This window comes from Hyla sarda, chromosome 8, assembly GCF_029499605.1.
Source record: "Hyla sarda isolate aHylSar1 chromosome 8, aHylSar1.hap1, whole genome shotgun sequence".
In the NCBI taxonomy this organism is placed as follows: Eukaryota; Metazoa; Chordata; class Amphibia; order Anura; family Hylidae; genus Hyla; species Hyla sarda.
Genome location: NC_079196.1, coordinates 196,860,418 through 196,875,074, shown reverse-complemented (window position 1 = coordinate 196,875,074; position 14,657 = coordinate 196,860,418). Strand labels below are relative to the sequence as shown.

Below are 14,657 nucleotides of genomic sequence, written 5' to 3'. Positions count from 1 at the left end.
GGTTATCTAGCATTTTAAATTGTATCCCCTATTCACAGGATAGGGGATAAGTGTCTAATCACAGAGAGGAGGTCCAGGACCTCACTCTCCCTGTGCAGGGAGTGGGGTTAACACCATGCACCCTGTATGAGAGCATCAGGATACACAGATACATTGCTCATGTTTCCCCGAAGAATTTATGGAGAATGCATGGAGTTAGTGCTGACCCTGAGCTCCCTGCACTGTCGGGCCCCACTCTGAAGATTGTGGGGGACCTCCCCTCGGCAATTAGACACTTATCCCCTGGATACGGAATAAGTTTTAAAACGATGGAGTACCTTTTAAAGGATCAAGTTAAGTTTACTGCAATAAATGTACATAAAATCTGACGGACGTCCAGAGCGATCTTCCCATTGAGGTGTTGTTCTGGGAAATTGCAAACCAAAGCGCCTCAGTCTATTTTGCTTTCTAGTCCTCAACTTCAGATTGCTCCTTGTGCTCCCAATTTCATGCAAATAGCGGCTGCAGACTCCCAGAACTTGGCGTGACTTGATAAATCGGGGCCTTTGAGATGAATCAATACCATGCACAAAACTATTACTTTTTAAAGGCACTTTAAATGCTGGGTGAAAAATGCCGTTCTATCACATTGTGTCATTCATTTCACCTTTTCGAGGAGGAAAGGAGAACTTTTTCCAAGCTAACATTTTTCACTAAGGTAAAAACAATCAGTTACATGTTGAAGCGCGGCAGACGGCTGCCAGTGTTCCAGAAATAGGCATCTTACAAGTGTCGAGAGTGACTCCCGGCGCTGTCCTTACAGATAGGGATCAAGACTGCAGTCATAAGGTAGCTTGGAAACTCCATAGTATTGTATACATTTGTAGTAATGTAATTAAAAAAGTGGTTCTCCAGGACTATGGCCTTCGGAATCTGCGCCATCTAGCACAAAGAAAGGGTTTGCCCACTGATCAAACATCAGTCTAGTGGTTGAGTCAGAACTTTAGAAACTTTCCATGTTGGTGACACCCTTTTTTGATATGCATAGTTTGGTGACACACCCCCAGTATCAGCATTACAAATGTGACTTCTACCCCCTGTGCCATTCCCCTTGATCACCCCTTGTGCCATTTTATCTCCCCTTCAACCGCCCCATGCCACGTTATCACCCCTTCATCAACCCCTGTGTCATCCCCTTGATACCCAGCTGGACCACATTGTTCCTTCCCTCCCTCCCTTGTTCCTTCCATAGAATAAGAGATGAGTATATGATCATGGGGGTCCAACAGCTGAAATCCCCTACTGATCACCAAAACAGTAGGGGATTGTCCCCATATACAGATGGAGGAGCAAGATTACACTGCCATGCCATTCACTATCTAAGAGACTGACAGAGACCAGTACAGGACTTGGCTATCCTAGTCAGTCCAAAACCAATAGAATGGAGCAGCAGCGTTCTTGCTCGACCACCATTCTTGTAATCCAATGAGTATCCAGAGGTCGGACCCCCACAGATCAGATACTTATCACCTATTCTGTGCAAAGGCTATTGGTCGTCATCTGGGGATAACCTCATTAATAAGGGATCTTTCGGTTTTCTTTCAATAACTATAGCTCTTAAAAAATATGTGAGTAATAATAGTGGTCATAGTGTTACCCAATCAAACCAGATGTAACTTAGAAGAAGGAAACACTGACATAAAGTATAAAATTCACCCCCATGTATCGTGGATTTGCAGTCCATTACCCAGCCGTAGATCCAAGGAGATACACAGAGAAGCAGCCAATATTTGGATGCCAAGGATAACAAGGGATAGTTGCAAGTGTTCACCAGGAGCACTAAACAGCCATCTCAGTCATATAGAATAATATAAATAATATAAGATATTTATGATATTCTTCGATAACCAAGAAAATAGGAAAGAAGCCGGCACTGTAGACATGCATGCAATGTGTGGATCTGATGCACCGAGGCTGTATAGGAGGTGTAGCTAGGACTCTGGATATAACAGGTGGTGATGACGTAAGAATATACAGTCCATAAATATAATGAGAAAACAGATGTAACGGAGCACAGCGTCTGAACTCCCCTGGTTCCAACGGCCGCCTCCCCGCTCGGGTCCGAAGTGGACGATCGCGTGGGTCTGGATTTTCCTGTTCATCGGGTGAGTGCTCCGTAACATCTGTTTTCTTGTTATATTTATGATAGGGATCGACTGATTATCGGTTTGGCCGATATTCACTATTTTGGACATTATTGGTATCGGCAATTATCTTGCCGATAATGCCCCGCCCCCCCTCCCCTGCTAGAGACCACCGCCGCTGCCCCATTGCCTCCCCCATCCCCGGTTTTAGAATTACCTGTTTCCGGGGCCCGGGGTCCACGCTACTTCTTGCGACTGCGCTGTGCAGCGCAATGACGAGTGATGTCCTCAACGCGACGTCACCGTCAGTGCGCTCAGTGACAGCTCAGGACGCCGCCAGAGCCAGAAGTAGCCCGGGCCCCGGGAACAGGTAATTATAAAATCAGGGATGGGGGAGGCAATGGGGCAGCGGCGGTGGTGGTTGGACTAGGGAGGACCACAGGACAGGCAGGGGGAGAGAAGCGGGTGGTGGCGGCGGTCTCTGGCCCCACTAAAGCCGCTGCTGTTCATTGATATAAAGGGCCCACTTTAAATCATTGATCTGCAGCGGCTTCTGGGGGGGCGGGGAATAGCCGATAACTTATACTGGAATATCGGTATAAGTTATCGGCTATCGGCCCTAAGGTCACAGATTATCGGTATTGGCCCTAAAAAATCAATATCGGTCGATCCCTAATTTATGATATTCTTCATCAGGTTCAGTATGATCCGATGAAGAGGATAATTCTTCCTCCAAACATGTCATTCTATTTGTTCCCAATAAATCTTTTATTCTTTTATATGCCTGTGATGGCTGTTTGAACTTAGTAGTCCCAGTCAGCACCTGCAAGTATCCCTTGATATCCCACTGCGTCCCCGAAATTGGTTCAGTTTTTATGTACAACCTGTCGGCTTCATGCACCAAAAATAGAGCCGCAAGAAACACTTCAGACACAGGTGACGCCGTACGCTTTGCCTCATTCAGAACCCCACCAGGCCGCGCATAACAAGAATTCTCCTTTAAAAGCTACATTACAAACATAAAATAAAACACAGAAACTTTCTGATTTCTGATATTTATTTTTTTTGCCACAAATTTTTTTTTTGCAAACGGCAGCATTTCAATAGTGTCTGTTGCAAATATCATTATTATAATGTATGCATTTCAGTCGGCTTGATTTGCATGTTCATTAGCATTTTGATTATGCACACCTGCATGGGATGATATATCAACGGCAACGAGAAAAAACCTGAGACGCGATTATTAAAGGCAGCGCGTGCGGAGAGGATAGGGGAGCAAGTGAGCAAATCAATTCTTCCTTTACCGTTATGGCGAGGCTGTATAAATCTGCGCGGAGCACGCCTTCCCTTCCCATAGATCTTACAAGCCAAATGGGCTCGGCACGTCATACGGATATTAAATAACATTTTATCACTGAAATGAGCAACACACGGCTACAAATATATCAACATGTTAGCGCAATATTTCACATGGTCGCCTCAGAAGAAAGCTAGGGCTTTATAGGTGTTCGAAGTGAGGAATGAAGCATTATTGCACTTTAATTTACAAACCTCAAATACCTTTGACTTTATTGAGGAGGCACATGGGAGCATTTATCAGACGTTCTTATTCATTATGTGTAAGGTAAAGCGTAGTGCACTGCTCGCGTCTTCTAAGTTAGTTGGAATAATGTTTAGTCCACGCTGAATATTAATCAGTCCAGTTCTGTCTGCATCTATTGCTTGTTAAAGGGGTACTCTGCCCCTAAACAGCTTATCCCCTATCCAAAGGATAGGGGATAAGATGTCTGATCGTGGGGGTCCTGCCACTGGGCATGCCCCCTCCCATAGACTTGCATTGAGGGGGCGGGGCTGTGACATCACAATACTCCGTCCCCTGTATCGCCTATCATCAGCCACGAAGCGAGAATCGGCAGCTGGGAGACAGTGGTGCTGCAGGAGAGATCGAGGGGGGTCCCCAGCAATCAGACATCTTATCCACTATTCTTTGAAGAGGGGATAAGATGTCTAGGGGCAGAGTACCCCTTTAAGATAAAAGCCTGCATCCATTGTCTATGGACTAGGTCTGGTATTACAGCCCGGCTCTGCTCACTTTAGATCAGGTGTGCCACAAGCCAATGGCACTTACGGTACTGATACTTTATACTGTCTGCAGCCATGTTTTGTAAAATTGTACATCGGCCCTGCTCCCCCATTTTTTCACATGTGCTGATTAGTTTCCCCTTCTATATCATGGCGTCATATGGAGGAGCATGTGACCATACACGTCACGCTGCCTACTCTACTGCACTTGCACAGTGTAAGGCTGGGTTCACACCACGATTTTGCTATACGGTTCCTGTATCAGGTTTTTGATTAAAAAAACGGATTCCTCAAAACCTGACTAAACTGTATCAAAACGTGTGTACAAATTTTTATCTGTATACGGTTTGAAAAATGATGTCCGGTTGCATCAATTTTTTTTTTAAAAATCGTATACGTTTTTAACTTTTCACTCCCTTATGAATAAAGTTTTACTTGTTTGATTGAAATTCCAAGAAAAAAAACTGAGCAAATCCAAAAACTGTATGGTGAAAACCGTATGGAACCGTACACACATACAGTTCTGTATGGTTCCCCATTGACTCTCTTGTTAAAAAAAAAAAAAACATATACAGTTTAATACAGTTTTTCACCCGGACCAAAAACCGTGGTAGACTACGGTTTTCTGTCCAGAAAAAAAAAGTATAAAACCGTATGGTTTGAAAAACGGAGACAACCGTATACATTATGGTGCATACGGTTTTGAATGGGAAGTCTATGGGCACGGTTTTCTGTACGGTTGCATAGTTTTTTTTTATGAAACCGTATGCTGAAACCGTATAGTAAAATCGTGGTGTGAACCCACCCTTACACTGTGGAGGCAGCAGTGATGTGTATCATCACATGTTCCCTCATAGGACACAATGATATGGATGGGAAAGCCAACTTACAGAATGGGCCATGAATAGAAAAAATTATATAAGTAAGTGCCTCACAGGAGGGTCCTACCTTCAGGGGACAAATAACCCGCAGGGGGTCCTACCTAAATAAGGCAGACTACCTATATCAGGTGGGTCTTACCTATTTGGGTCAAGATACCTACTGGGGCAAACTGCATACTGGAAAGGGTAGGTGTGCCCTGCAGTACAAAAAAAGACACAAGATGCAGGCTATGCTGCAGCACTTAAGCATCTCAGCCCCGCCTCTTTGACACTTGAGGCCAGGGAGAAAATCATAATGTCATAAGTTAAGGAAAACCCATCAACAACACTAACAAAGGTCGCACTGTCAGTATAAATACGAGGTGACAGATTCACTTCAGATCCATTTGAATTGATTAAATGATCGTTGCTTCAATTTCATTTGGGGCTTCAGAGGTTAGGGCTGTGATCAAATAATCATGAGGTCAATTATAAGGGAACATCGGGTCAGCTGAATGCGACTTACCTCTTACCTAGTCCCATCTATAATAGTAATGTGTTTTCAGGGGGCCGAGGAGCCTTTAGGCCTCCTTAGATACCAAGGTGGAAATGACCCTCCGTGTCACACTATGCTATGTAACCTCCTATACTGTAACATACCGTCAGAAATCCTAAGGCACTGCCAATGTGAACAAACAGCTTAATGTTTACACTCACGTCCATGTCATTCCATGTTATTTTTATGCCACTTTCATCCTATTAGCATCCATAATAAAACCTTTCCACAACTGTAAGCATTTCTCAGTGTACTTTATGCAGGAAATGTAAGTATTAATCTTTAACTTTAATTTAAAGGGATTACATCTCAGAATCTTGGATTAAACGTGGTTTTACCCATTAATACTAAATTATAAACATCTGGTTGTCTATTTAATTACCTCCACTAATCTAAGGATTAAGACCCATTGGCTGTGTAATGATACTGAATTGATGGCTGTCAGCATGGGACGTCTGAATCAGCCTTATCTCCGACCTATTCAACCTCTAAAGTCATTCCGGTACAAACATGAGGCCCAAAATATCCAATAACAAAAGGCTAAGAATAATCTCAATGAAGTGTTAGACTCGATGCGCACATTCCATCCAAATAAATGTACTTAGAAGAACAAGAGAAGGACTGGGGTATCTTAGATACCAATAAGCTAAGCAGTAGTACTCAATGCCAGGCAGCAGATGCTAAAGCAAATCCAAATTAAGGGATAAAAGAGATAAAACTCTGCAAACCAAATGTGATATGGTTCTTCTATAAACCCTTAAGTCATGTATGAGGGCCAGTTTAGTTCTCCACATTGCACAAAGAATATTAGAGAGCTGGATAGGGGTCAAATGCAGACATATTTATAAAAAAAAAAAAAAATGCTAAATTTGATAAACGTGTCTTTTTGCAAATTAAGTAATGTATGTAGAGAAAAAAGTTTGACTATGCTACAGGGGCTGTAAAGTTAGTGTAGTTCATAATATAATGTCTGTACCTGTGTGTGATGTTTTCTCACAATTCTTCTGTAATTTTCACCCCAATATTTATTTTTATCAGCATACAAAATGACTGTTGTCTCAGATTTTTCCCAGGTTGCAATGCGGCTGAGACCTGACTCACTAGTCAGCTGATGACAACGAGCCAGCCTGATTGAAAACCACACTGATTTGAATGGATGCAGCTCATTTATGTTTCAATGGGTGGGGTGGCTGATGTGTGGGGGGGGGGAGGAAAATTGAATTATGGGATTTGTAGTCAAAAAAAGAAAAGTCAAACAGGAAATACCAGTTCACAAAAAGCTAGCCACAGTGTTATGGTAATCTCACAACATAGCCATTTACCCCAAGACAAGTGCAGATCCTTCCTAATCATGTCCATTACTGTCTGCCAGGTACCTACTAAAATAACCTTATGGTGGAGAACCCCTTTAATGATTTTCAGGGATGTGGAAATCCTAACGCCCGGGACATGTAGATCCGGGCATTGGGCAGGTGAATTTTTCATAGATTTAGCCCTTTATCGGGCAAGCAGGGCTGGACCGACTTCACCCCCTTTTTTTTTATTCCCATGTGAGGTACAGGAGCGGATGCAAACTTGCATGGGACATAAGTCTGCACCTCACACTGGCGCTCAGGATGTATACTCGGCCGCCCCCGGCTGATTTCAGTAGCCGGGGCCACCGCTAATAGCCTGGCATGCGGTGATAGCCGCGGACGGCTGTCAACCCTTTAGATCACTACTGTCAAAATTGACAGCGGTGTCTAAAGGGATCTTTTAACCATCCTTGGTGGTCTAACAGGGTGGATCACCCCCCCCCCCCCCAGAGAGCGATTGCGGGGGCAATCCCCTGTGGAGGTATGAACACAGATGAACGGAGTTCAATAGAACTGCATTGGTCTGTATGAGGAATTTAAATGATTCCTCCTAAAAAAAAGTGTATTTAAAAAAAAAAAAGTTTAATAAGAGTTTAAAAACACCCATTAACCCCTTCCATATTAAAGGTTCATATCACCCCCCTTTTCCATATAAAAATATGTAACATAGTAACATAGTTCATAAGGTTGAAAAAAGACCAGAGTCCATCAAGTTCAACCTATAACCCTAATGAGTCCCTACTGAGTTGATCCAGAGGAAGGCAAAAAAAAACTCATACTAGAGGTAAAAATTCCTTCCCGACTCCAAATATGGCATCAGAATAAATCCCTGGATCAACGTTCTGTCCCTATAAATCTAGTATACATAACCAGCGATGTTATTATTCTCCAAAAATACATTCAGACCCCTTTAAAATTCTTTTACAGAGTTCACCATGACCACCTCCTCTGGCAGAGAATTCCACAGTCTCACTGCTCTTACAGTAAAGAACCCCCGTCTGTGCTGGTGTAGAAACCTTCTTTCCTCTAGACGTAGAGGATGCCCCCTTGTTATAGATACAGTCCTGGATATAAATAGATCATGGGAGAGATCTCTGTACGGTCCCCTGATATATTTATACATAGGTATTAGGTCTCCCCTAAGCCTTCTTTTTTTCTAAACTAAATAATCCCAATTCTGATGATCTTTCTGGGTACTGTAGCCCTCCCATTCCCCGTATTATTCTGGTTGCCCGTCTTTGAACCCTCTCCAGCTCCACTATATCTTTCTTGTACACTGGTGCCCAGTACTGTACACAGTATTCTATGTGTGGTCTGACTAGTGATTTGTACAGTGGTAGAATTATTTCCTTGTCGTGGGCATCTATGCCCCTATTGATGCCCCCCATAATTTTATTTGCCTTGGCAGCAGCTGCCGGACACTGGTCACTACAGCAAAATTTACTATTAACTAAGACTCCCAAGTCCTTTTCCACGTCAGTCGTCCCAAGTGTTCTCTCATTTAATACATAATCCCAGCCCAGATTTTTCCTCCCCATGTGCCTTACCTTACATTTATCAGTGTTGAACCTCATCTGCCACTTCCCATAAACATACAGTGGTCCCTCAACATACGATGGTAATTCGTTCCAAACGACCCATCGTTTGTTGAATCCATCGTATGTTGAGAGATTCGTGCAATGTAAAGTATAGGAAGTTATACTCACCTGTCCCCGCCGCTCCGGACCACGTGCTCACTGCTCCCGATGCTGTCCCAGGGGCTCCCGATGCTGTCCCGCTGCTACGGCGTCTTCTTCGGGATCCTCCGGCGTCTTCCACATCTTCTCCGGTGTCCGGGCCTCGCTTTCTGGTGATTTTATTACGTTGCTACGCCGGGACGACGTGCGCAGCGACGTGATAACGACGCCGGAAAGCGAGGCCCGGACCCCGGAGAAGATGCAGAAGACGCCGGAGGATCGCGAAGTGGACCCAGAGTAGGGGGGATAGGTAAGTTAACCTCTCCGGGATGCTTAAACTGCTATCCGACTGCAGCTTAAGCATTTTGCGCTGCCGGATAGCAGTTGATGCGATGGCCCCGACATATAAAAGCATCGAATGTCGATTTGATCATATGTCGGGGCCATCGCATGTCTGGGGGTTACTGTATCTGGTATTGACATGTGCGTAATTGTCAGAATTATTAAAGAATAACATTTTATATCTTGTACTGTAAATGGCATTAACGTAAAAAAAATTGACAGATGATAGATAGATAGATATGAGATGAGATAGATATGAGATAGATATGAGATAGATAGATGTTACGCCTAGCGCTCCGGGTCCCCGCTCCTCCCCGGAGCGCTCACGGCGTCTCTCTCCCCGCAGCGCCCTGGTCAGTCCCGCTGACCGGGAGCGCTGCACTGTCATGGCCGTCGGGGATGCGATTCGCACAGCGGGACGCGCCGCTCGCGAATCGCATCCCAGGTCACTTACCCGTCCCGGTCCCCTGCTGTCATGTGCTGGCGCGCGCGGCTCCGCTCTCTAGGGCGCGCGCGCGCCAGCTCTCTGAGACTTAAAGGGCCAGTGCACCAATGATTGGTGCCTGGCCCAATTAGCTTAATTGGCTCCCACCTGCTCCAAGACTATATCTGCTCACTGCCCCTGCACTCCCTTGCCGGATCTTGTTGCCTTAGTGCCTAGAGAAAGCGTTTACTGTGTCGTCCATACTGTGTACTTGACCTCCTGCTATTGCCAAATTGACTACGATTCTTGCTGCCTGCCCCGACCTTCTGCTACGTCCGACCTTGCTCTTGTCTACTCCCTTGTACCGCGCCTATCTTCAGCAGTCAGAGAGGTTGAGCCGTTGCTAGTGGATACGACCTGGTTGCTACCGCCGCTGCAAGACCATCCCGCTTTGCGGCGGGCTCTGGTGAAAACCTGTAGCAGCTTAGAACCGGTCCACTAGCACGGTCCACGCCTATCCCTCTCTGGCACAGAGGATCCACCTCCAGCCTGCCGAATCGTGACAGTAGATCCGGCCATGGATCCCGCTGAGGTTCCCCTGCCAGTTGTCTCTGACCTCACTACGCTGGTCGCCCAGCAAGCTCGACAGATCGCCCAACAAGATCACCAGCTGTCGTACTTGACCACCATGACACAGCAACTTCAGTCGCAGCTACAGCAGCTTCAGTCACAGCTACAGCAATTTCAGTCACAGCTACAGCAGCAACAACCATCTCCTCCGCCGGCTCCTGCACCTCTTCCGCAGCGAGTGGCCGCTCCTAGCCTCCGCTTGTCCCTGCCGGACAAATTTGATGGGGACTCTAAGTTTTGCCGTGGCTTTCTTTCGCAATGTTCCCTGCACTTGGAGATGATGTCGGACCAGTTTCCTACTGAAAGGTCTAAGGTGGCTTTCGTAGTCAGCCTTCTGTCTGGGAAAGCTCTGTCATGGGCCACACCGCTCTGGGACCGCAATGACCCCGTCACTGCCTCTGTACACTCCTTCTTCTCGGAAATTCGAAGTGTCTTTGAGGAACCTGCCCGAGCTTCTTCTGCCGAGACTGCCCTGCTGAACCTGGCCCAGGGTAATTCTTCAGTGGGCGAGTACGCCATCCAATTTCGTACTCTTGCTTCCGAATTATCATGGAATAACGAGGCTCTCTGCGCGACCTTTAAAAAAGGCCTATCCAGTCGCATCAAGGATGTGCTGGCCGCACGAGAGATTCCTGCCAACCTGCAAGAACTTATCCATTTGGCCACCCGCATTGACATGCGTTTTTCTGAGAGACATCAAGAGCTCCGCCAGGAAAAAGACTTAGATCTCTGGGCACCTCTCCCACAGTCTCCGTTGCAATCTACGCCTGGGCCTCCCGCCGAGGAGGCCATGCAAGGGGATCGGTCTCGCCTGACCCAGGAAGAGAGGAATCGCCATAGGGAAAAAAATCTTTGTCTGTACTGTGCCAGTACCGAACATTTCTTGGTGGATTGCCCTATTCGTCCTCCACGTCTGGGAAACGCACGCTCGCACCCAGCTCTCGTAGGTGTGGCGTCTCTTGATTCTAAGTCGGCTTCTCCACGACTCACGGTGCCCGTGCGGATTTCTCCTTCAGCCAACTCCTCCCTCTCAGCCGTGGCCTGCTTGGACTCTGGTGCCTCTGGGAATTTTATTCTGGAGTCTTTGGTGAATAAATTCCGCATCCCGGTGACCCGTCTCGTCAAGCCGCTCTACATCTCCGCGGTCAACGGAGTCAGGTTGGATTGCACCGTGCGTTACCGCACAGAATCCCTCCTGATGTGTATTGGACCCCACCACGAAAGGATTGAGTTATTCGTCCTTCCCAACTGTACCTCTGAGGTCCTCCTCGGTCTGCCATGGCTCCGGCTTCATTCTCCCACCCTTGATTGGACCACCGGGGAGATCAAGAACTGGGACTCTGCCTGCCATAGGAAGTGCCTCTCCCCCCCTCCCAGTCCCGTCAGGCAAGCCTCAGTGCCTCCTCATGGCCCCCGTCCTGGTGTCACACTGCCCCGTGCCAGGCTTCGCCCTCTGCCCTCCCTCCCCATTCCCACTCCTGCTGTACTGCCTGCCATTGAGGAAACCCTCCATTCTTTCCCGGTGTCCTCATCCCAGGGGAGGCAGTTACCGGACAAAGAAAAGGGGAGACCTAAGGGGGGGGGTACTGTTACGCCTAGCGCTCCGGGTCCCCGCTCCTCCCCGGAGCGCTCACGGCGTCTCTCTCCCCGCAGCGCCCTGGTCAGTCCCGCTGACCGGGAGCGCTGCACTGTCATGGCCGTCGGGGATGCGATTCGCACAGCGGGACGCGCCCGCTCGCGAATCGCATCCCAGGTCACTTACCCGTCCCGGTCCCCTGCTGTCATGTGCTGGCGCGCGCGGCTCCGCTCTCTAGGGCGCGCGCGCGCCAGCTCTCTGAGACTTAAAGGGCCAGTGCACCAATGATTGGTGCCTGGCCCAATTAGCTTAATTGGCTCCCACCTGCTCCCAGACTATATCTGCTCACTGCCCCTGCACTCCCTTGCCGGATCTTGTTGCCTTAGTGCCTAGAGAAAGTGTTTACTGTGTTGTCCATACTGTGTACTTGACCTCCTGCTATTGCCAAATTGACTACGATTCTTGCTGCCTGCCCCGACCTTCTGCTACGTCCGACCTTGCTCTTGTCTACTCCCTTGTACCGCGCCTATCTTCAGCAGTCAGAGAGGTTGAGCCGTTGCTAGTGGATACGACCTGGTTGCTACCGCCGCTGCAAGACCATCCCGCTTTGCGGCGGGCTCTGGTGAAAACCAGTAGCAGCTTAGAACCGGTCCACTAGCACGGTCCACGCCTATCCCTCTCTGGCACAGAGGATCCACCTCCAGCCTGCCGAATCGTGACAATAGATAGATAGATATGAGTGATAGATGATAGATAGATAGATAGATAGATAGATAGATAGATAGATATGAGATAGATAGATATGAGATAGATAGATAGATATGAGATGAGATAGATATGAGATAGATATGAGATAGATAGATATGAGTGATAGATGATAGATAGATAGATAGATAGATAGATATGAGAGATAGATAGATATGAGATAGATAGATATGAGATAGATAGATATGACATAGATAGATAGATAGATATGAGATAGATAGATATGACATAGATAGATAGATATGCAGCAACAGAAGAATACAGCAGCACACTGCCAGCACAAGGATATAGGTGAAACATGAACATGCAGATAAAACATGGAGAGCTATACAGCTATGGTGTAATAGATGCAAATGTGAAACTATGAAAAAATGAGGCACTTAGCTAGCAAATTTGTCTCCGCCTTCTTTGTCTAGATAGATAGATAGATAGATAGGAGATAGATAGATATGAGATAGATAGATAGATAGATAGATATGAAATAGATAGATATGAGATAGAAAGATATATAGATAGATAGATGGATAGATAGATATGAGATAGATAGATAGAGAGATAGATAGATATATATGAGATAGATAGATAGATAGATAGATATGAGATAGATAGATAGATAGATAGATAGATATGAGATAGATAGATAGATAGATAACATCTAAAGAGAGCAGCACTCCTCTAAATCTTCACAAGAATGATGAGGTGCACACAGTCACAGCAGATCCAGGTCACAGATCTCCATAGGTAGCAAACGAATAGGCGACAGCACTCCCATAAGGTGTAAATAAGCAGTCTTTATTCACATAGACATGGTGGCGAAGTTTCAGCAGGCTCGATAATGGCTGGGTTCGCAACCATGTCTATGTGAATAAAGACCGCTTATTTACACCTTATGGGAGTGCTGTCGCCTATTCGTTTGCTAGATAGATAGATATATAGATATGAGATAGATAGATATGAGATAGATAGATAGATAGATAGATAGATAGATAGATAGATAGATACGAGATAGATAGATAGATAGATAGATATGAGATAGATAGATATGAGATAGATAGATAGATATGAGATAGATATGAGATAGATAGATAGATAGATATTAGATAGATAGATAGATATGAGATAGATAGATAGATAGATATGAGATAGATAGATAGATGGATAGATAGATATTAGATAGATAGATGAATAGATATGAGATAGATATGAGATAGATAGATATGAGATAGATAGATAGACAGACAGACAGATAAATAGATAGATAGATAGATAGAAAACTCCAAGAGAGCAGCACTCCTAGGGTCAATGCAGTAATGATAGGGTGCGTCCAGTTGCTACAGATCCTGGTTACGAATCCCTCCAAATAGAAAACGAACGGCAACCGCACTCCCATATGTTGCAAAAAAAGTGGTCTTTATTCACACAAACGTGAAGGTGGCGACGTTTCGGCTAGCTCACCTAGCCATTATCAAGCTTGATAATGGCTAGGTGAGCTAGCCGAAACGTCGCCACCTTCACGTTTGTGTGAATAAAGACCACTTTTTTTGCAACATATGGGAGTGCGGTTGCCGTTCGTTTTCTAGATAGATAGATATGAGATAGATAGATATGAGATAGATAGATAGATATGAGATAGATAGATATGAGATAGATAGATATGAGATAGATAGATATGAGATAGATAGATAGATAGATATGAGATAGATAGATATGAGATAGATAGATATGAGATAGATAGATAGATAGATAGATAGACATGAGATTGATAGATAGATATATAGATAGATAGATATGAGATAGATAGATATGAGATAGATAGATATGAATTAGATAGATAGATAGATAGATATGAGATTGATAGATAGCTAGACAGATAGATAGATAGATAGATATGAGATAGATAGATAGATAGATAGATAGATATGAGATAGATAGATAGATAGATATGAGATTGATAGATAGATAGATAGATAGATATGAGATAGATATGAGATAGATAGATATAAGATAGATAGATATGAGATAGATATGAGATAGATAGATAGATATGAGATAGATAGATATGAGATTGATAGATAGATAGATAGATAGATAGATAGATAGATAGATATGAGATAGATAGATAGATAGATAGATAGATATGCCATATCTGCTAAATGCTGCTATAAATGTATCTTTATCTATACAGGGGATTTAGAGTTCTTTCTTTCTTAAAAAAAAATACCTGTAACAAAATGAATCATCACAAGAGTTGGACTGTCAGTCATTTAA

At 45.0% G+C, this 14,657-nt stretch overlaps 1 protein-coding gene across 10 annotated transcripts in view; it reads left to right on the top strand.

Annotated features, from left to right (window-relative positions):
• ELFN1 (extracellular leucine rich repeat and fibronectin type III domain containing 1) overlaps window positions 1-14,657 on the top strand; it is a 581,118-nt gene that overhangs the window by 548,155 nt on the left and 18,306 nt on the right. The gene's annotated exons all lie outside the window — the stretch shown is intronic.